Source organism: Aptenodytes patagonicus, chromosome 7 (genome assembly GCF_965638725.1).
Source record: "Aptenodytes patagonicus chromosome 7, bAptPat1.pri.cur, whole genome shotgun sequence".
NCBI lineage: Eukaryota > Metazoa > Chordata > Aves > Sphenisciformes > Spheniscidae > Aptenodytes > Aptenodytes patagonicus.
This window is the reverse complement of record NC_134955.1, coordinates 61,164,043-61,188,491: the sequence shown is the minus strand read 5'-3', so window position 1 is coordinate 61,188,491 and position 24,449 is coordinate 61,164,043. Positions and strand designations below refer to the sequence as shown.

General features: G+C 39.1%; 1 protein-coding gene across 7 annotated transcripts in view; it reads right to left on the bottom strand.

Moving 5' to 3' along the window:
• TRAF3 (TNF receptor associated factor 3) overlaps positions 1–24,449 on the bottom strand; it is a 74,609-nt gene that overhangs the window by 37,426 nt on the left and 12,734 nt on the right. The window contains exons 1-2 of one of the 7 annotated variants that reach the window (XM_076345488.1): positions 12,700–12,845; positions 11,706–11,849 (exon numbers count right to left, since the gene is read on the bottom strand). The exons of the other annotated variants lie outside the window; for them this stretch is intronic. The gene's annotated coding sequence lies outside the window, so the exon portion shown is untranslated. Of the gene's footprint in view, positions 1–11,705; positions 11,850–12,699; positions 12,846–24,449 lie in introns of those variants that run through there. 7 annotated transcript variants of the gene reach the window in all.

Below are 24,449 nucleotides of genomic sequence, written 5' to 3'. Positions count from 1 at the left end.
TAGCAAAGTGTAAGACATGCTGCTTTAAGTCTGTTTTAGAACAACACAATAGGTTTTTACGTATTAAACACTTTCCAACCTTTTCATTGTACATCCCCACATGAAGAGAACAGGTGATACAAGTCAAACTGACAGAGGAGAAAGGCCTATATTACATGGCCACTTGATTAATTCACCAGGACTAAGCACAACTGACAGGCAGCTGGCAAAATAATTAATGCAGTTGAAGACTGAATTACAGTACCTATTATCTTGGACTATGATTCTTCTAGGTCAGCATGCAAAGCATTAGCAGAGCAACAGAGGAATAATACCCCAGGTTAAATTTCAAAACCTGTTTTCAGTAATTTCCTTGCTTATCTTGTAGTCAAACAAGTGTAAGTGGTCTTAAAAAACCTCAGCACATGAAGGAGAAAGCACAGTTGGAGGATACAACACCTATTTACATAAGAGAAATGCCCAGCTATTTACAGGAGAAAGGCATACGTCAATTCTCCCTCCATGTTAACTGACACTTGAAATATAAACCTCTTCCACTGCTCTACAGTTGCCTCAACTGCTACAGTTATAATTCAACTTTAAGAAGTAAAATGAAGAAATGAGGCCCAGTTCACTTCTCAATTATAAAAGTATGTCCACCGATACCACAAAGGGAGTCAAATGCCTCACATCCCAAATACACAATCTTCTTGTACACAGTTTTTGTGATCTCTTATTTTCCCTTGCTAAGCCCAAAACAAGTACTTGTAATTAAATGTATTTTCTTGTAGATCATTTCTGCATCTATACTTTTGGTATAGAATTCTCCATGGAGACTAAACAGACAAGGAAATTTCTTTCATTTCTGATGCCAACTGTTATTTCTAGAAACAAAAGACAAAAATCATTGTGACTCATTGCTGATACTATTTCATGTCTTTACCAACACCAGCTGAGCAAGGGTAGAGGTGTTGAGTGAAGAGTCCCCACTTCATTGTCCCCTCACCCCAGGGGAAAGCGTCTCTATCTCCATCAAACACAGAGAGAGCCCAAAGAAACCATCCTCATAATTCAGTACATAAATCCGACGATGGGGTCTTATTCAAAACCACCAAAAAAAAGAAACATAAACGAAAGAAACTCCAAACAAAACAATTTCTACAGTAACTGAAAGGGAAATATAAATTCTGGTCCATAATTTGAAGTGATGTCTGGCTGTTCCTTGTCTACTCTTCAAAGACTGCGGAGTCTAATACCTTGACAGAACAATATCTGAAAAAACAGAAAAATCAGTGCTGAACTGAAATTAACTTGCACTTCTTATTAATGAGGAAACTCAGATTATTTCAGACCAGGGAAGTAAGCAAAGCCTGAACTAGAGTTTCAGCAGCAAGCATTAAAAAAAAAAAAAACCCAAACCCAAAAAACCAACACACACCAGAAAAACCCACACAGATAATTATGACACTGAAGAGGCAATTCAAGAGATTGTAACCAGCACACAAAAAATGAGATGTGATCCTGAGAACAAAAGTCTGAGAGACAAGGAGGTTAAGAGAAGTGCCATGATTGAGAAAGGAAAGCAGCTGACGAAAGCAGTCTAGCTTTAGAGATTGCCCAAGGCATGACTGCCATTGCTGAACATCTGTGGCTGGATACGGGGGAACCCAGTCATGAGCTCAGAACCTGGCACTTTGTTGCAGTTGTAAGGGAAAAGGAGATTAGCAAGGGAGGAAAAAAAGTGCAACTCCATAAGCATCCAGACTGGTGAAACTTAGCTACCTATGGATTTGCTTCTTGTGCATGACTGTGGGAAAAGCTTCATTTGGAGCTTGTAGTTTAAGAATAGTAAAGATTTTCAGTTCTCTGATTTATAATTTGTAGATAGATATTAATACCTCTTTTCCCTCTGCAACTGCGTGGGGTTTTTTTTAATCATATTCAAGACCTCTACCATTCTGTCAACTCTTGAAGTCAAAAGCCAACTTCAAGCATGTTGACTGGTAAGAACAACACAGGGAACATGATTTTCCTTAAAATGCCAGAATAAAACAAGGCATGGCCTGATTCTGACCCACAGAAGAAATTCGGAAAAAGCAGCACTAAAACAGATGCTGATAGGAGAATTGGCAAGTCAAGACAGCACAAAGTTCCTGAACTTGTAATTCATACAACACAACTACTGAACATCTGTTTCCCCATTAAGTTTCTTCCAAACAAAAAGAAGCTAAAGATGATTAGAGATGTGAAGTCTCCCAATAGCACAATTTCTTCATGGAAATTGAACAATTAGTCACAAGTAGGCAGGCAGTGGTGAGAAGGAGAATATTCAAGATTTAACTGAGAAAGAGTACCGAATGCCAAATAAGCAGCAGGTGAGAGTTTCATAGAGATACGAAACTGCTCAGGGGCTGGACTGTCAGCTGTCAAGAGAGATTTCATACCAAAATAAACTGCACAGGGCTCCATAGGGCTCCACTTTTGGAATTGATGTATTGGATATCTTGTCACAGAAAACAACCAGAAAGCACACTGATAAATAAAATTTACTATGCAATATGCCTAGCAGTCAAGTTTGTGTGCCTCAGGTTTTATATTTCTGTTTTATGAAGTATGTCAGACCAGAAAAGCTAAACAAGCACAGCACCAGAGTAGCCAGCTTGGTGAGGAATTCTCTTCCACAATACTCTGAACTGCCAGCATTTTCTTATGCAGCAAAACTAGGAAGCCATTCATGAAGTACTGCAATAGAATATAATAGAGATCTGAGCTTAAAAGAACAGCAAAAGAGCTTGCATTTAACGAGGGGGTGGGGAGACATGATGTCTATCAAACTGCACACAGAAATCTGTACGTACAGAGCTATGTCCTCGTGCATATGAGTTGCATGCTCTTACACCTGTATATGGGGTCAGCGGTGAACAAAAGTGCAGATAATACAATCATTTCAGCTGCCAACCTTTTGCAAACAGCTTTCTGTTATGGTTTACATACCGCTACAGGGTGACATCTGCAATGTCATCTTCTCCTTTTCAGGAACCTTTAACAGCAGGACTCAGATTATACCCCCATAATCATGTTTCAAACTGCCAACAAGAAGCAATTTTGAAGTCACACCTCAGTAAGATCCTATGCACTTACAGCAGTGAAGATAACACACTCCCAGAAAGCAGGGAGAGGAGTCTGGCTAGAACTTTCAAGATAGGCCAGTTACTAGTGGAGGCCTCCGATTCCTAAAGGCACGGCAAGCTGCCATCAAGTCAAAGACTCTGGTTCTTGTTCAGCAAGCTAAATCTTAACTCCTAATTCACCACTAGCTGTTTCTTAAGCTCCTGTCTCTTATCCCTGGGAAAAATCATCACAATAAAAGAATGACTTTTAGATGTCTTTTAAGACTGTTAAATCTTGGACAATCACCTTTCAGGACAGAAAAACACATAAAAAGAGGCACAGTCACCAAGGTCAGTTCTCTCCACTGTTGATTACATTCTTTCAGCCACCTCTCCTGTAGCCAGCGTATGCTTCTGCAGAGTAACAGAAGCAGAGATTGTGCTGGTCATCAGATGGGTGACACTGCTTGCTCCAGTCTGTCATGTCTCAGTGAGCTCCATTTCTGTCACTACTCTTGTTCAATACAAGTGATACTCAAGTATCTGAGACTGGGCCTCAGTTAATATTTCATGCTGTATATACTGTAATAAAGGTTAGAACAATTTGTTGTTACTTAACTTATACTAATATTAGTACAGAGGGTTAGAAACTGGAAGCAAAAGTGAATTTACCGACAAAGATGTTCCAAGAATTAGAAAGCATGGGAGTTCCCAAACAAAAAGCATTTTGCTCTTTCCTTGTTTAAAGCAAGGATGCTGTTCTCACCTCAGAGAGAGTAAACATCCTAGAAACCTGCATTCATGTTCTGTATTATACCACATATATTTTTTATTTGCTTTTTGGGAATAAAACCAATTTGCAACATAGAAATACAATGAAGTTTCTATAAAAATTCAAACTAAGTTTTCATTAAAAAAAAAAAAAAAAAATTGTAACTCTTACGCAGCCTAAAACACCCCCAAAAAAAATTGATTGCAAAAAGGACCACGGGATTTGGCACATAGCAAGCTCTACATGAAGACAGTTTCAATATATTGACAATACAAAGCAAGTAAGCTTTTGCCAAATTTTTAAAATTCAAAAAGGTCAAGAAGTTATTTGAAGTAAATGTTTTTGTTACACTACCAGAGAAGATGATAGCAGAAGACACAACCTAATTTGGTTATTACTTAGGACAGAAAAGCTTTTCTATCAAATTACAATTTGCACTGAGAACAGAAGTTATTCAAACAGAACAGCACTACATGCACAATATCTAAATTAAGCTCTGAAAAAGAAACCTGAAGTTGGACAGGGAGCTAAAGATCACAGAAAAGTGACCAATGAGATGATTCAACCTCTCCTCTTCAAAAAACAGTTTGCATATTTTTATCTAAAAAGTGTAAAACCACACAAACTTCAGCATCTCATCCTAACTAGGTCATTTTTTCGGTAGTGTGGGGTATGTTTTTTCAGTCTAGCTTTTAATGAGATAGGGCTTGTGATTGTGCTGTCTCTCCTCCTAGCCTCTCAAAAACACTTGGGAACCAACTGGACAGATAGGTTTCATGAAAATGAACAGCTATGTGGGGAACAGAAAGAGAAACTTAACGTAGTGTCCTAGTGAGCAAGAGGCTATAAAAGTGCAACCTCAATCATCATCACCTCTGTGTGGTCTCTCAGTTGGCCAGTCAGTACACAATTACATCCAAACCAGCCAAGACCACCTGCTCCCTCTTGTCCAGGCTAACTTCATGGTCTTAGTCTCCTCCAAGATCATAATGGCAGGGGGTGGGCTGGAGGTTTTTTTTATTTTTTTTATTTTAATTGAGGAGGGGGGAAGTAGGGATAAAAAAAGGGATGTAGAGCACAGATTAGTAGGAAACCAGACTTCATCAGTTCCACTCTTCACAGAATTTTCTTCTGTACTTTACAGGATACCCTCAGAGAGCCAAATAATGAGGTTCCTGGAGCGATATTTCCAGCTCTTCACAATCTTCCTAGTCACGTGCTTTCTATCACCAAGAATGTGATAGAAGTTGTCACACAGAAATCTCTATCTTAAAATTAAATTATTAAAACAATCTGAACTTTTCCTTTGTCTTATATTTCAGCATTTTATAGCTTCTAATAAATTCCTAGCACATACTAACTGAAAAGAACATACATCTGTCTTTCACCATCTTTTAGACAAGTCGTCTGACTCGATTCTGCTTCTACTTCTCAGTACAATTATAACATGCAACATATACTGTCAAACCTTGATGACTGGTTAAAACAATAATGCAAGGTGAAAGCAGTATATCGGTGACAACATATTATCAATTTACTCAGTGCTCACATGTCAAAAAAAAAAAAGTTAAAGCTAAGCAGGGAGACTGCCATGGGAATCTTGACTCCAGAGCTCTTAAGCATGAGGGTGTGTCTTGCTGCAGAGGCCCGTTCTCACAACATCCAGCCACCCCTCAGCCTGGCATTCTGGGTCTCAATTTAGCAAGCCTGCTAGACTATGCTTTCATGGAAACAGTTCTAATATATACTCCCTCCTGCATAGAACAAATTTCTGGATTCTAAACAGAAAAGAAAGCATTGGATAGATGTACAAAGTAATTACATCTGTATTAAGAGATAAGAATGGGAATATTTATTAATAATGTAGTATTTCTTTTGGAGTACCCAAGAGCCCAGGGACTGACACTTTTAATATCTACCCAATAATATGTTGAATAGAATTAACTTTCAGTCTAACATATACTGCACTGATGAGAAGAAAAACTTTAAAAGGGTTTCAATTTTAACTATTAAAAAAAAAAGACAACAGAGAAGTAATTCAGTGCAATTTAGGAAAGCTGATTTTTACGTGACACTATGTTCAACTATTACTTTTTTGAAAGTTAACAGCATTCTTTTGAATAATGACATATGGGCTGGCAAAACGGCTTTAAGATTCAGCCTGAGGCAGTAGTAAAACAAAGTGTTTGTATTTTGACTTACACTTGCTATCTACAGCTCTCAATAATTACTTCGTAATCTCAGTGGGCTACCAAAACACAGTATAAAGTCATTTGAAGTGCAAGAAATCAAAAGCCTCTTTTAGAAATCAAAAGACCTCTTAAGCTTTGAAAGCCTGGGTCACAAGACAACAGATAAGAGACATGCTGTCCAAGCTCGCCCTGTGTACTTTCTTCTGCATTTTGAATTCCAGTTTGGGTTCTTGTCTATGGGTGCAGGAGAGAAAACAGAAAACATACAAGGTTATTGCATTTCACCTATGAAATTAACTCCCAGTTGGGATCCATATTTCTATACGAGGTTTTTAGTAGAAGCATTTAAAGAATAGGAAAAAAAAAAAAATCAAAAGACGACCAGATGATTATAGGACAAAGTGTACTTTAATCTCTTCCTCTGTTGTTCAGGGGAAGTCCATGATTGAGATACATATGCCAGTCCCATGTGGAGGAAGTGGATCAACACCGTGTATTTTTTTGTAACTTCTCACTCTGTTTACAAAGGAAAAGTTCTAATCTACCACAGAAGAAAAACATTCACATCAAATATTCTGGGAAATGCCACGATAATCATAATATTTCAAGTTAAAGGTAGTTTCCTTTTACAAAATTCTTTTATATACGCTTTGAAAAGAGAACTAGCAGAACCAGTTTATATTTGCATCCTGAATATTCTGGTTTTATGGAAAGCTCTTTCCATCAGTTCAGATTTCCTCCACTTCTCGCTTTACAGCAAGCCTAACATTTCCTTTACTTTTGTTGCACAGCATAGAAGTCATTGGTTCACGTGTAACAAGTGGTAACGTCAAATCACATACACCCAAAAGAGAAGTCATTCACTATGTTTCCCACTTACGCCTGCTATGACTGGGAAACTAAATTTGAACTACCCATGACAAATCCTAACAAGGATCAACAAGGGTTAAGGCAGATGGCACGTCCAAATCATTTTGGCCAAAGTATACAGTCCTAGAAAAAGATGTTTCATTCTCTAGTGACCTAAGAAAGTCCCCTTTTCCTCCCAAGGTGTGCCTTCATGAAAAATCTGCTGCATGATTTAAGAAACAACTTGCTTTTAAATTATATCAACTTAAGACACCAAAGTCTCTTCATCCCTGAAATCACCAAGTAGGAATCAAAAAATCCTGCTGTCTTTTAAAGTTGTCTTTTTTTTTTAAAAAAAAAACCCAAGACTTATCAATGGATGCTGTTCTTTTCCACTCTATTAATCTAACAGATCCTCAGTTTCAAACCTAATGAAACTTCAAAAGTCTAGCAGAATAGCAACAGATATTCTTCAAATCACAGTCTATCTATCTATGCTGCTGACTGGCAAGTGCATGAAGAATACTTTTTGCATTGCCAATTTCTGGCAGAGTGCATCTGTGCTGACTCTTAAAGAATCCAGCCTTGAAATCTAAGAAGAGGTACTACCTGACTGAAAATTCTTTACCTTGTCTTCTGCAATTATTAGAAGAAAGTATCTGAAGGCAAAGGTGTCAGACACCAGCAAATAGAAAAAACCCGAAGCACTTCAAGAGGCTTATTATAAATAATTACAGGAAAACTGCCTTCTCAAGAATCCCAAAAATGAGTTAATCTAATTTTAAAATGCAGCTCATCTTTAACAAAATAATCCTCCCAGGAAATTCTGAACCCAGCAGAGTATAGAGGAAGCTGGTAAATGAAATAGAATGCAACTTCAAGTATCGCTCTGCACTTTTTGAATTCAATGCTGAAATGAAGTACTGAGGAACTAGAAATGGCTATCCCAGAAAACTGAGATCACAGTACCTCACTTCCACAAGAAATTCTTTCCACTCTAACCAAAGTAAGTTTTCTAAGCCTACATCCAAAGCTCAAAAAAAAAAAAAAAAAAAAAAAAAAAATCATCTATCTATCCTGTCTCCTACGGAAACTAACTCACCCACATACAACATTTCCTGCTCTTCCATTTTATCCAGTTGACCACTGCACACTATAAACACAGGTAAGAAAGAATTACTTTTTTACACTGCCCTAAATACTAATCAAATTCTAGAAACTAACAACAGCAAGAGACATCATCAGAATATTTTATTTAACATTAAACTGCCTGGAAGACATTCATTCATGCACAGATCTCAACCTCTCACTAATCTTAAGTGGAATTTCCCACCATTCTAGATGTCTTCAGCTTTGTCTAAAATAATTGCTTCTTAGTCAGGAAGAAAAAGGAAAAAAGTTGCTCTTATGCAACTCTCTCGTCATCTGCCTGTATTTTATTATTTATCAGAATGTGGGGGAAGACAAAAACATTGTCCATTTGTTTGATGAAGTGATAGCAGGTTTAACTTCAGTGATTTCAGTGTTTATACTGCATACATCACTGTTTATATTGTATTTTCTATGACCAACATCTTGAAGTTTGGGAAAAGCTGGGAACTGGGGGGGGGGGGGGGGTGGGGGTGTTAAGATTTTTCTATTAGAGGAAAAAAAAAAAACAATTGAAAAAAACATTTGTAAATGGAATCTGGAAGGAAAAAAAAAACAAACCACAGAAAAATAAAATAATTTTTAAAAATGAAACTACCAAAACACTTGTGCTAGTATTTCTAGTTATACTAAAGTGCATTCCAGTTTCTACATCTCTAGTAAAAATGTATTACTGAAGTTGAGTTTTCAAGAGCAAAAAACAAGGTTTGGAAAAAGTCACAGACCCTTAATTCAGCCTTGTCAGAATATTCAGAATCAGAATTTCACATTCACTGCTATCTAAAGCATTTTTTACCTTTATAAAGGTGTTCATGGAAGAAGCTGGATTTTTTGTAACTGAAAATCTAGATTCATAAAACATGTTTTCCAGCAATGTAAGAAAGGAAGGAACTTGTTGCATTTTAAAGATCCATATAGGCACAGTCTAGATATGCAGAATGCAAAGAATAACTTCCAACTGGAGCAAATGCCCGTCCTCCTTAGTCTCAAAAAATAAGCACTTTTTTTCCCATAATACTTTCCAATTAAACTGAAGCACAATGCTTTATGATCTATATGAAGCAATTTCAGGACCTGAAGACACTAGGTATATTATAGACAAACAGCTAGAGAGGTCAAGGTACCCTCATCTCTATATGTAAGCAGAACTACCACGGTAACATTATAAAGCCTTCTGTGAAGAATGCTTTCACATTCACTACTTCACATTGCTCTGGAAGCTCTTGTATTGCTGCCTTTAGAGGATCTCAAAAAAGTGTCAAATTGAATCCAATTAAGAACATATATAAATGCACTTCCTACGATATAGCATAAAGTCAAAAAATACATCAGAATGCCGTAATATACATCCATGAAGCCAGGCACAATTCAGTTCCTGGGATTCTTTTCCACCATTAAACATAACTAGTGATAGGTGCATAGCCTACAGCACAGATTGACGTCCTGTCATAATTTCACTCAAGCCTATGGAATAGGAGTATTCGCTTTCAGTAGACACAGTTCTAAGTTTTCTCGCAACATACAACAGTTGGAGGAAAAAGGAAAAAAAAAAAAATTAAAAAGGTAGCTCCAAAGCATCTGTTAAGCATGACTCCTGTTTCCTTTATACCTCTCCTAACCCTAGAAGCAACTATTTTGAGGCCAAGAGCAGAAAACTCCTAGTGTTATCTCAGATCAGCAAGTTTTGTAGGTTAATCATACAGTGTCAAAAATTTGTCTTCCCTTGGTTTTTGGTCTGGGGTTCTTTTGGGTTTGGGGTGGGTTTTTTTTTTGTTGTTTTCTCTCTTAAATCTTCCACTTTTCAAGACAGTTATTCAGGAAAAAAAAAAAATTATGAAACTAGCTATAAGCAAACTCACACTATATTTTTCTCTTTATATAGTTTTAGTAATTTATTCTCCTGGGTATTGACTACACCAGAGTTTTACTAATCACAGCTATCACCGGCATAGCTGTTGGCAAGTAAGTGTAAGTGAAGGTTATCCCATTTTGGAACAAGGATACATTTTGTTATCAAACCAAACAGTTTCTGTGTCTCACTAAGTAAGGGATTTCATTAGTGCACTTAGAGAGGATAGAAGGCCAACAACAGCTGTAATTAAGGCAAATCCACAGTATCTAAGTTCAGTTGAATGAGGACAATCCCAATTTTCTCTCTCCTCCTGTATGAAAATTTTAAATTTTTAATGATATGTCATCACCCAATTTTTTTTACCATCTCCATACATATTTTTTTTAAAAAAGTGGCCTAAGTTGAATATAATATGCAAGTAACAGCTCACCTCTATTAATACAAACTTTTTGTACTCATATACTACCCTTTATATAGCCTCCTTTTTTCCTCTCATCTGCAGAGTTTTGAGCAGTAGTTTCAATCAAGCCTTCCACTACCACATTCAAGTTTTACCTTGAAGCACAACATAAAAATCAACAACATAGATTTTTGCAATATATTCTCCTGGCGTCTCTTTCATCATAGTAGCAAAGCAATGGAAACCAAGTGTTGCACATGAAAATTCAGACCAAAGTCATCAAAATAAATGCTCATCCTCACAAAAAGTTGTATTACATTTTTGATGTGAAAACATTATGTGTATGACTAGATGCTAAATTAAAAACCAAGGCAAAAAGGAGAAGATCTCCAGCAAAGTTCGAGATGTCAGGCAAGTGGAAAAATACTCCACATGAATCCCAACCACCTACTTCAATGCAGTAAAAAGACTGCTCAGGTAAAATGTTCTCCTCTATCCAAATACTCATGCTTTAGGAGAAAAAGAAATAAAGATAAAAATAAAAATCACAAGCTACTTAATAAATGTAGTAGCAATTTGTCTCCTAGCCATTAAGTAGCAAGATCATGAAGTTTGGATTGAGTTCAGCCATGCACTCAAAGGAAAAAAAACAAAAAACCACGCAACTATGAGAGAAAGTAGACCAATCTATAATTCCAAATAAATATTTCTCCTTCAAAGATTATCCAACATTATCAGAATTTTCATGCTTGACAAATGTGAGATTTTTCCCAGCAGCCAAAAAAAGTTATATTAAAAAACAAAAGCAACAAGAATTTTACCATATCACAGTCACACAAAGCAGTGGCAGTGCCACCAAAGAATTTGACATCTATGTGAATACAGTTTCAAGCAACCTGCAAGTCAAGTTACAAGCATTAGAAGATTAAAGATGTCTCCAAACTAGCAGTAACACAATTCCATAAAATATATGTATTTTCTTAGAATCTACTCTTTGTAACAGGTTCACCTTAAGAACAGGTTACAAGTCCCTTTTCCATTTCTATACCTCATCAGTATCACAGCTGCTGTCAGAATGGCATAAAGGTTGAAATCCTTGATAGTTCTTGTCCTCTTACCAGCCCAACCCTTGTTCTTACTCCCTGTCTCTTCTAACCTCTTCACTAGCTATCTGCTACCAGGCAAACCTTGTATCAGTCTGGAAATTATATACTTCTCACATAACAATTCCCCTTGAAAGACAGCTGAAGAGATTACAATATTAAAAGGGGACTGGTTAGTTTCAAAAAACTCTTGATTTCCAAAGTTTGTACAACAGTTCTTGATGAATTTTGTATACTTCTTTTTTCCCCACGCACTAACACCCCTCCCTTCCCCCAAATTTGGAAGACTCTCTGCTTACATTTCCTTCGTTTTATTTGAATCTCATTTGATCAGCAGCTTGAGGAGAAAGGAGAACAGGCTTTCTCAATGCTCTGTTAGGGTTCTCTTTACTCTTGCCAATGAGGGGAGCTTTGCTATAGTCTGCCCGGTTTCTTTCTTTGCCCTAAAGAAAGAAAAGTTTAAGTTATGTTACCTTCAGTCAAAAACCCTTTAACAGGCTTCTCAGCATCTGTAAAGTTAGTCTAACGAAACTGAGGAAGTATCAAACTAATTTTTAGTGACAAATTTTAAAAACAACATAAAAAACATTATAGGTAACATACCAACATATGATTTTTAAACCACTGTTTTCCTCTTCTCCACTATTGTTCACAAAGGACTCTCAACAAAACAGCATTATAGGAGGACACGCACAAAGTAAAAATCAGAGCTAATTTTTCCTGCCTTCACACACATACAAACTTCTCCACCCAGATACATTACGTGGCATTACAGACTGTACAAAATCTTCAGAGCAGTGCCATTTTCTTGGTAACAGTCTGTTAAATTCCATTTGGAAATATCAGCCCAATTCTGGGAAAGTAACTAATTGTTCTGCAGAGTGTTTCTTAAAAAAAAACCCCAAAAAAAACCCACCTTATGACAATATTCAAACAGATGATTAGAAGAAAGCAATCTGGTTTGGGAAAGCTTGTTTGATCCTGGAATTTTTACAGGCACAGAATAAAAGAGGAAAAGAGTGTGAAAGCATAATTAATACAAATCTCCATCGATCTCTATCTACATGCGTTCCTAAATGTTGACAGTAAAGTTTAGACGCAACAAATGCTACAACAATGCCCAGGTCACCAGTACACTGAATCTGAGGTCCCCACAGTCTCTCTCCTGTTTACACTTCAAGGACAACATTTTGTGACCACTCACCTGACCATTTACAATATATACACTCAAACCACATTTCTGCAAGAATTTTAGTTTCTCAAATCTTGTCAGTGAAGTTTGCGTCCACCTACCACAGAGTCCAACAGTGCCAGTGAACTCTGACAAATCTGAGCAGCTATTCCGTAGCGCCAGAGCAGCGACGTTCCCAGATGACACTAAGCAGACCGGCAGCAAGGGCCCACCTCGGCAGCGTGTTCCCAGCTGTCATCCTGCACAGAATGCTGCGAAGATGTATCAGCCTCAGCAGTTACACAGAGCTGGTTATGGAAGTTCAGACAGTCACAGAACTGCATACCTGCCACTAAATGTGTTGGGCTCTCATTCCCATTATCATGTCTAAAGTAAGCGACTTTGTAACATGAGACCAGGTTGACATTTACCTGGTCAGGAGAAATGCCACAAACTTCCACAGCTACAGATGAGTTTTTTGTGGCTTTCTGATTTTTTTGATCTTTGTCACGTGCTACAATTCACCTTTGATCCTCAGGAGGTGGAAAGAAAAGGCTACTGCTACCAACAAAGTAGCAGCCATGCTACTTTGGACCACAATCATATTAAGTAACAGGCTAACAAGTGGTTACAGACTCTGGCAAAAGAAATACACTGGCCGAGGAAGACCCAATTTGGCTCATTCTAGAAACACAGTAGCTGGAAAAATAGCCCAGCGCTGAGATTTATAGAAAACTACAGGAATAAACTCTTATTCACACGAAAAGGAGATATGCAACTGTACAACACTTTTCCCACCAAAATAGTATATAAATTGCAAATCAGCCCATAATTCTTACAGATGTCACGAATGAAGTACGAATTTCTGTACTAAACATTTATATAGTAACTCGGCAAGAAATTTAAGTTCTAAAGCTCTTTTAAGCTCCCATCCTGAGTTTAGACACCAACTATGATTGCCCTGGTAACTGTCCATTCATATTCTTAGCTATAAAGCTGAATTTAGTGCAAGGAGTTTTGCACTTCCAGCCTCTCCTTTCTCTCCCAACACGCCAACCAACCCCCTCCTGACTCAGAGAGAATTCAGGAGCCTCCAAGGTTTCATTCTTACTGAACAAGTGCACTCCACAGCTAAACAGCAGCATTATGACAGTGCTATACCCTTAAAATTCTGGCATTAAAAAACCATCCAAAGACATGGATAAAATATAAAAAGGACTGGGGTTTTAGCTCTTAAGATTAACATAAAAAGAGGAACATTCCCAGAACATGGTTCTTGAAAACAATTCCTTATTATATTGGATAACCAAAGTGAAAACTGACTCCAAAAAAATATTTTAATACAGATGAAGTACAAAGAACTGTTTGTCAACTTTAATATACTAGATAATTCAGGGAATTTATTACAATGAATTTCAATGAGTTACAAGCAATAAAAAAGGTAATCAAAACTTTTACTTTCCAACAGAACGCAGTTATTGTTGCATGCTACAACATGCAGAAATTACTTCTATTATCCTTTATATGCTAGGCAACAAAAAGTACCTTACCTTATTCTCCACTGTCTGAGCACAGAGGATTAAAAACAAAGTATTAGGCAGAAACTGCAAGTGTTTCATATCAAGAAAAAAACAAACCACTGCATCAATAAACTTAATGGCTGTCCGGCATGCCATGCACACACTAGGGGCACTTAATGAAAACTTATCCATATCCCTTTTTTGTAAGCAGTCGGATCTCCGAACTGGAAACCTGAAGGCAGCCGCTCATTACCTCCTGCTCCAAAATGCAGATCTGGGCAACACAACACTGCAAGAGGAGCCACCACAGCTTGATTTTCCCTCCTAGTAATTCCCTCCTTGCCCATTACGGCCCTGCAGTCTTTCTGAGGGCTTCGCAAAATGCAAACAGGGGAGGACTGAAAGAGCCCGGGAAAGAAACACAGTTACGGAAAAGTCCGTTCAAATAATCTCATGTCTTATTAGTTGTGGGCTGAAAGGAATAAACTGCAGAGTTTGGTGGGATCTCTTCAGATTCTCTCTGCTGTTCCTCCTCTCGTGTTCCTGCCTTTCTTTTCCTTCATTTTTCATAAGATAATTTTGGGATTTTGCTTTGTGGCAAAACCAGAGGGAATTGGAGAAAAAAAGATAAACATTTTTTTAAATTTTTAAGTTGTTTCTTATATTTAGTGACTTCACTGTTTATAAGTTACATTAAAACTACCTTTTATTCTCATAGCCACTAATATTTTAATGGGTTAAAAAACTAAAGAAAAAGTCTTTTAAGGATTGGGGTGTTTTGGGGTTTTCTGGGTTGGGGGGGGAGGCTAGTGCTGGTGGGTTTTTTGCTTTTGCTGCTTAAATCAGGGAGTTTAGTCAATTAACTATTTTAACACTTGGATGCTTTCCCTATACAATTAAAACTGCCGAGATTACATGGCAGCGGCATTTGTGAGACAGATGCCCAGCAGGGGCATTTGTAATTATTTCCCAAGTGTTCCACAGCAGCAGCTAAAGAATACATCTGAATATTAAAGAAGCTTTCACAGAAGGGTTGGGGTTGGAAGGGACATCTGGAGATCATCTAGTCCAACCCCCCTGCTCAAGCAGGGTCAGCTAGCGCCAGCTGCCCAGAACGGTGTCCGTTTGGACTTTCAGTATCTGCACAGAGAGTGACTCTTCTAAGACCCTGGGCAACCTGCTGCAGTGTTTGAGCACCCCCACAGTCACAAGTTTTTCTTGTGTTCAGATGGAATTTTATGGGTTTTTTAATTTATGCCCATTGCTTCTTTGCACACTAGAAGTCTAATTTATACTTGGGTTAGCTTTCCCCCCCCTCCCTGCCTCGCTTCTTCATTCTCCACAGCTGCATTTAAGAGGAAAGGGAGCAACAAAGAGCGCTCACAGCGTCAATCAGCCAGTTGTTGGCTCATTTGCAACAATAGGCTCATCACTGCTTTCCACCGCTCCTTCCCTCTGCATCCCGCAGAGCAAGGCTCAAGGCCAGATCTTTTAGCCCACAGCACCCCATCTGCCTACCATCAGCAACCTATTATTCCTCGAGATCCACGTCCTCCTTGGGGGAGGATCCTGCCCGGTCTTTTCTGGTTTGGCCTCAGTGGAACATTAGGCGAGGCTGAAGACAGGCTGACAGTGACGTGCAAAGCTCAGAAACCTCCAGCAGCTCTTCAGCACCTCCCCAGGAGAAGGGGCAGTAGCCGGCATTCAGGGCATGTTATATGGGGATAAGCAGAAAGGAAATGGGAGAGTGTGGAGGTAGATGCACCCTTCTGGGTTTTGGCTCACAGCAGTGAAAAGGTTGGTTGTTTTTAGCGACGTGTTTCAACAAGGTTTACGTTGGCCTTTTAAAGAAAAGGTAACGGGCAACGTAGGTACAGACTCGCAGATATAATGAACGTACCTACTACCCACTCCCCCACTCACAGATGAGAGAAAGATTAATTTCTCACAGCTGTGAACAAGTCCTTTGCTTACTCTTCACAGGGGCTCCTGAGCTTCCATGCACTAAAACAGCAGGTTTACTTTTTTTTTTTTTTTTAACATGGCTTAGTTAAAATTGAAATTCCTGTAATGGACAACATATACTCAGTTTAGGCTCCCAAGCAGAGTTTTAGTTAGTTTTATTTTAAGCTTGTCTCTACTAAAAATAATTTATTTAACACTAAAGGTCATCTTCAGTTTCAAATCTCTTCCCTGGTTTGTAGACCAAACATCACATACCACATTTAAAAAATATGTTAATGAATTTGAAAAGGGGAAAGGCCTGTTGCTTTTGAAATGGAGAAAAAAAATCAGAAGAGCTATCAGAGACTTTCTGCATGACTTAGAGCACTTCTGCACATTTCTATTCTCCTTCACTGAGGAACAGATATAATGCCTCCTTTCTCTGATCTTACCTGGACACCTACCAAGTTCTCATCTCTTCACATACTTGTATATGTATTACCTTGTATAACAGGACTTCAGTCTTAATCTGGGAACTGCCAAAAGTGAAAAAATAACTAGAAATAAGGAACACAAAAACATAATTATATCTTGGTAGATCTGGGGGGAAGGAGGACCAAAAACATCCCTTTTCCCTAGAAACAGAACATAAATGGTAAAATAAGATCTTTAAATATTTTTCAGTTTCTGCAGTTAGTCTAAAACTAGCACCTTAACAACACTTTTTAACCTGTTTTGCTTCAGGACGCTGGGAACGACTTGAAGACAGCCACATGCAGCCTAGTTGCTTTCTGGCTGGGATTCACACACTATCAAGGATGCACACAGCATTTCTTAGGAGAAAAAACCACCTAGCACTAAAGAAGATGGGGCCAAGGAAGAAAATCTTACAGAAAGATAGCAAGTCTGCTTCATAAATTGTTCAAGGTCCCGTGTATTCTTGGTGAGAGTGTAGGACAGAAAGAGAAAAGGCCAAGATAGTATCCAATCATTCCAGCAGACTATATCCTCCTCCTGCACCCTCCAGGTGCTATGTCTAGATCACAACCTAGAAAGGACTTGTTATACTGTTATGTGAACCTATAAAAAGAACTTTTTGGGACAGGAACATGAACTTCTGTGTATAAACAGTATCATTATTTCACATAATTTATTACTTACAAGAAGTTCTTAGTCATAGTGTTTAACATATTGTCTAGTGTTATTGTAGCAAAAAGCTTATTTTTACCCCTTTTCCACACAAAATTTTGAAAGAGCCTCTCTACCTTCCAGCTTTACAAAGCTGCACCTGCTCTGAGGAACAGGCCACAGAGTAGTCCCAGATCATCACCTGCTGCTACTCTCCAAGGACACAACTCCTATCGCTCACCTGAAGGATTGAGGAATTTCCTATGTTCATGTCAAGAAGCTGAAAGGAGCATGTTTCACTGTTGTTATCCATTCCTAATTTACAGCTTAAACTGAAGGCAAACAGGACTACTAACTTTTTTGTAGAAGCATCATTTCTTTTCAAACTCCAGAAAAAGTAGAGTGGAACAAGGAAGGAAAGCACAACCTCAAACACATTTAAGGTACTGTTCTAAAAGATTCAGGATGTTTTCTCTCTTGCAACTAAGTTATAATGTAGTTTCCCAAATTAGGCTGTGGCTGACTGAGGAAGCCGGCTACCACCTACGAGTTCTAATCATATTTTTAAGCTATTTGAAATAAAAAATAAAAAAAATCTTTCCCTCAGATGTTTAATGAAATGGAGATAATAATTTGCTTACCTTCCTTGCAAATACAACAAAACTGACAAAATGAACCAAAAAAGTTATAAATAAACAAGCCTCCACATACTACCAGGCAACTTAATTCCATCAGGCAAAGAGTGCAGAAGAACTTGCTAAATAGTCCATTCTGATTGTGTGGAAGACACCGAACGAGAAAGGGCAAGGCTATAAGAGGGTTTACTTACAGAAATAAGAACGAAACTTGTTTGACTTTTGAGGTATCACCCTCATTCATAACTAAAGCAAGTCCAGGCACTGAAGATGATTTGTAAAATTAATACCATCAACTTAAAGATGTGAAAACACAAAGGAGAACAAGGTACCTTACAGTTTCATGCAATGATACAAATACTACTTCTACCAAAACAACCCAAAACCAACAAAAACCCCAACTCACACAACTGTCATGAGGTTTCTAAATGTACATATCACAAAAATATACACAGCAGAAGAATTGCTGCTACCTACCTGTTTACATGAAAAAAATTCACAACACAAACCACAGTGACACACAAAACTGCAGTCTGTGCTTCCAATGGATTAATATATTGTCGCCCACTGCTGAGAGCTGGTCTTGATTCAGTTAAAGCCTAAGCACTCAGGCTTTCCTGCTGGGAAACAAATAAGTAAAGTCGGTTTCAAGTATCTCCTATTAATATACAGAAACAATTCTCACAAGCTTGAAGGCACAAAAGAGAAATAGTAGGTTAAGGTTGCATGAAACCATAACAAACTGTAGCAAATCAAAAAGCTGCACTGAGATTTATTAGTTCACTAGAAAATTCATTGCAAAAGTCTATTTACTTCATGGAGGAAATCACCACTGCCACCAATTAGTGAGTCAAGCTAATCTGCAAGAATGTTTTACATAATGGAAAAATTTTTATTGGCCAGAGGTTTACAGTGTTCTTAAATTTCCAGAAACTGCAGATGTAAAGATACTTCTGTTAACCTAAATGAAAACCAAGAAAAGAAACTATCTGAAATGCATGCTCCATTTCACAACACAGGTCTAATTTTACTAGCTACTGTACTTCAACCTATTCAGCATAGGAAAGGTTTACACTCTGATATAAAAGGAAGGAAATATGAACATTGAAAACACAGGTAGTTTTAATACTACCACCAAATGTTATTAAAACATATTGGCTAGCACATCGTCGCCATTTCTGAACTGTGATACTGAGAACTGAAGTAGTTTAAGCTACCAGTTTTTTTCTTGTAGAAAATTAGTACTAGTGAAACAGTCGGAGTGGATTTACAAGAAAGCACGATGCCATCTTATTTCTTCCATTTTCACTTTACTGTGAAATAAAAGCTAACAAGGGAGACAAGAATCCCTACAGACAGACAGTAACGAACTGAAAGGTGTTCTTTCCTTCTTTTAGCAATGAAAATAGGCTGCAACACAACTATAGTATAAAATCCAGTTCACTCAAACCAAGTAGCTTGAATGAAGGAATCTTTCCTCAGTTTTCAGAGGGCTGATAACAGCTAAGGATTATATTTAAAATCAAAGACTGAATTCAAAACATTTCACAGCTCAAATATTATTCCCCTTATTCTGATAAAAATGATCAATTTAAAAATACAGATTGTTCAGATTATATTTTAGTTGCTGCTTTTAAATTTTTTTTAATGATACCTAAGAGTAAGTCTATTTTTTTAATTACATAACTTTTTGAAAGTTGGAAGTTGAAGAAATATTTTGAATTAATGTTGTGGATCATAAATACACAAGTATTAGGATTCAAGCTCTAAAACAGACTTTAAATTACAAAACTGATCATAAACTAAACCCTACTATGTAAAGTCTCAAAAGCACAAAGACCACATTTGGTTTAGTACTGAAGAAGTAAAACTCTGTTACCATGACAGTGTAATACAACTTTCCTAACAGGCCACAAAGCATTTGGGGGGGGGGAAAGAGTTTAAAAGCCTAAATTCAGATGATTAAAATCATCTTTTGCCAACCCCTGGTGTTAAGTCTCCATAATAAGGGCATAAGGGCAACAAGAAAAGATTTTATAGGTACATCGGGGATAAAAGGAAGACAAGGGAAAATGTGGGCCCTCTCCGGAACGACACGGGAGACCTGGTTACCTGGGACATGGAGAAGGCGGAGGTACTCAATGACTTTTTTGCCTCGGTCTTCACTGGAAAGTGCTCACAAACCTCACCGCTCGAGCCACAGAAGGCAAAGGCAGGGACTGGGAGAATGAAGAGCCACCCACTGTGGGAGAAGATCAGGTTCGAGACCATCTAAGGCACCTGAAGGTGCACAAGTCCATGGGACCCGATGAGATCCATCCACAGGTCCTGAAGGAACTGGCGGATGAAGTTGCTAAGCCACTATCCATCGCATTTGAGAAGTCGTGGCAGTCCGGAGAAGTTCCCACTGACTGGAAGTGGGGAAAGATAAGCCCCATTTTTAAGAAGGGAAAAAAGGAAGACCCAGGGAACTCCAGGCCAGTCAGTCTCACCTCTGTGCCTGGGAAGATCATGGAACAGATCCTCCTGGAAACTATGCTAAGGCACATGGAGGACAAGGAGGTGATTCGAGACAGCCAGCATGGCTTCACCAAGGGCAAGTCCTGCCTGACCAACCTAGTGGCCTTCTATGATGGAGTGACTACAGCAGTGGACATGGGAAGGGCTACAGATGTCGTCTATCTGGACCTCTGTAAGGCCTTTGACACGGTCCCCTACAACATCCTTCTCTCTAAACTGGAGAGGTATGGATTTGATGGGTGGACTGTCCGGTGGGTGAGGAATTGGTTAGATGGTCACATCCAGAGGGTAGTGGTCAACGGCTCAATGTCCAGATGGAGATTGGTGACGAGTGGCGTCCCACAAGGGTCCGTCTTGGGACCGGTACTGTTTAATATCTTCATCAATGACATAGACAGTGGGATCAAGTGCACCCTCAGCAAGTTTACAGATGACACCAAGCCGAGTGGTGTGGTCTACACACCAGAGGGACGGGATGCCATCCAGAGGGACCTGGACAAGCTCAAGAAGCGGGCCCGTGTGAACCTCATGAGGTTTAACAAGGCCAAGTGCAAGGTCCTGCCCCTGGGTCGGGGCAATCCCCAGTATCAATACAGGCTGGGGGATGAAGGGATTGAGAGCAGCCCTGCCGAGAAGGACTTGCGGGTACTGGTGGATGAAAAGCTGGACAGGAGCCAGCAATGGGCGCTCGCAGCCCAGAAGGCCAATCGTATCCTGGGCTGCATCCAAAGCAGCGTGGCCAGCAGGTTGAGGGAGGTGATTCTGCCCCTCTACTCTGCTCTGGTGAGACCCCACCTGGAGTACTGCGTCCAGCTCTGGAGCCCTCAGCATAAGAAAGACATGGAGCTGTTGGAGCGGGTCCAGAAGAGGGCCACGAAAATGATCAGGGGGATGGAACACCTCTCCTGTGAAGAAAGGCTGAGAGAGTTGGGGTTGTTCAGCCTAGAGAAGAGAAGGCTTCGGGGAGACCTTCTTGCAGCCTGTCAGTACTTAAAGGGGGCTTATAAAAAAGGTGGCAGCAAACTTTTCAGCAGGACTCGTTGCGACAGGACAAGGGGGAATGGCTTTAAACTAAAGGGGCGTAGATTTAGACTAGATATAAGGAAGAAATTTTTGATGCTGAGGGTGGCGAGACACTGGCACAGGTTGCCCAGAGAGGTGGTGGATGCCCCATCCCTGGAAACGTTCAAGGTCAGGTTGGACGGGGCTCTGAGCAACCTGATGTAGTTGAAGCTGTCCCTGCCCACGGCAGGGGGGTTGGACTAGATGACCTTTAGAGGTCCCTTCCAACCCAAACTATTCTATGATTCTATGAGTCTATAATGCAATATATGAACAACTGTTTCTGTGGTCCTTATTTTTTTATTTTACTTTTGGTGATGCAAATCCTTTATAAAGCATTCTGTCCTACTGAAGCATTCTTTCCACCCCACAGTACATTAAGACATCCTATCTCACTTTTCTTCTCATAGACAATTTACTTTACCTATGTATTTGCCAGCAAAAGCCACATTTGTGATTATACGAGTTTTATCTTAGTTGATGATAACAGAAGAATGAATGAAAAAGGCCTTCTGACTCCAAGAACTACATACTCCTTTTTAAATTGAAACCTCGTTAAGAGGGCTGTCTCCACTGCACAACAGAACCAACTTTTAATTATGGAGAAAGAAAAAAAAAAAAAGCATGCAAAACAGAAAACAAAAAGCATGTTACTTTCTGTTATCTGGTGATGCACTCATTGATTCGAAGGCCTAAATTCTACCCCTGGAGCATACAGACCAAGACCAGCGATACAGCTGCATTGCCCAAGTAAAAAGCAACACCTCCGTGTTGTAATGACCAAAGGAACCGTCGTGAGGATCCAAAGGCGTCCACCAGTTCAAACAGAAAGCAGACAATAGCACAGCTTTTTAAGTTCCCCAGGATAGCTAAACACTTCTCTTCTCCTGCAACTAGGCTTTTCTTGTCAGTCTTGACAGTGCTGTACTTACATGGACTTCATAATCTTTATCCACATACTGAATACCAGTCCTCACCCGCCATGAACAGGCAGGCTGCACTCCCTGTATGTCTTATCAAAAAACCACAGCCAGAACAATATTGGTTTTGTGGTCTGCCTTACGTTTTCCACCTAAGGCAACTGCTACTCTTCAAATCACAAGAGTAAGCACAGCTCTTCTTAGAACGTTAGACATCTGGAAATCACGCTGGAGCAAGCTTAATCTGCTATTTTGCAAGATAGCCCTACAGAGATCAGAACCCTTGGAGCTACTGTCGTAAGCTAAGGTCACACCATGAAAAAAATTTCCTCAATTCAGATAGGAATATAATGTTATAGAGGTTTCAGTTGTTCTTGCCTAATGTATCTCCATGTGGTTCAGGGAAGGACCTCAGTACAGTAATCCAAAACACAAAATGAACAATGCAAATTAAAAAAAAAACCAACAAAAAAACCCACACTAGACCAGAAGCAAAGGATGGGTTAAAAAAAAGAAATCCTTGCAGCAGCAGCAAACAGCTGTGTTCTAGCCTACAGTCCAGCCCCTAAAAGACTCCTTTTTTTCCTGTAATGGAGACTTCTGTCCCTCTACAGTGCTCTGCTTGTGGACATGAGAAGATAAAGCCCCCTATATCACTGTTTAAGAACACTTAAAAGTTCTCTATTGACATATTGACTTCCCAGACTTTGCACCTCCAGTCCGACTATCCACACGTCTGAGTATGGACTGGAGACAACCCTGAAGCCTTCTGTGTTTAGACAACCACCAGAAACAGCTAAGTTTGGGCAAATTGCAGGCAGTGGTATTACTGATTTAAAATGCGTAACATTCCAAGATCTATTTCCCCTATGCATTTCTGCCTCATTCAGTATTGGTAGTAGGTCAGTTTTATCAGTTAACATAATCCTGAAAAGTCATCAGCCTGATATCAATTCTCATCCTGCCTGCTTTTCCAAAGTTAGTTAATTTGGACTGTCTAACTAGTTCTGCCACAGTCATAGCAAAGCTGCAATACTGTCACAAAGAGGACTGGCCACTCTGAACATCTGCAGAAAGAATGACCCTGTCACCACTTAGTCTCATCCTAGTTACTGAAAACAGATTAATATCCTACATTAGCTTAGAACAACGGAAGCTGAACTCTTCTGTACTGATTTACAGCCATTATATGCTGGCCTCTTTATTCTTGCAGTGAACATCTGGATATGTAGGGTGGTTTCATCGGAGGCCATAAGGAAACAGCATCTCAGAAGTCACTTGTATGCAAACATTAAAGGTTTCTTAAAAACATTTCTACTTACAGGAGAATGCGTAGAGATCAGAAGAACAGAGACAATAGCAGTTTAAGGAGAATCTCTTACGGGCTCAGGGAGCTTTAACAGGGAATAAGGCCATGTAGAAACATGTATTATTAAGACGCTCTCTAAACACTCATTTCTATTTTACTTGTTGTATGTAATACCTGGCAATAGGCTCTGATGCTTGAGCCCTGGTGACCAACTACAGCCATTAAGATATTGGTACATCTTTATTTGGCCTTCCCACCTCTTCCTTGGAATTTACTATGCTTGTGGTAGTAGGAAAAAAAAAAAAAACACAAAACAAAACAAAAAACCCAAAACCACCAAAACAGTGGCTCCTTGGTTTTTACAGTTCACTTCACAACGTCCTACAACATAAAATTCATGTTCACTGGTGGTTTAAACACTACCCAAGGTACAAAGTCAGTTCCAGCACACTGCAGCTCTGGGTCTACTCTAAGAGTGAGGGAAATACACAGTTTCATTTCAGTGTTGGTAACAGCACGGAGACTGACACATTGCATTTAGTCTTAACATCAGATTCAAGCATTCCATTTAAGATAATACAGGAGGCCAAGTACTTTGAAGCTCAATGGCATCTTGAATTGGATCCAGTATTTGAAATCAGGAGAACACGAAAAACTAAAGTTGCGTCCTTGGTTGCAAGAAAAATGTAGGCCATATGAAAACTTAAGAGCAGCGAGCTACCCGATACCACTGACCCCATCAAGGCCTGTTCATTTTGAACTGGAGTTCTGTTCTCCAGAACACTTACAGGGGTTCCCAGTTTGGTATCCATTTGCAAACATACTAAATTTGTT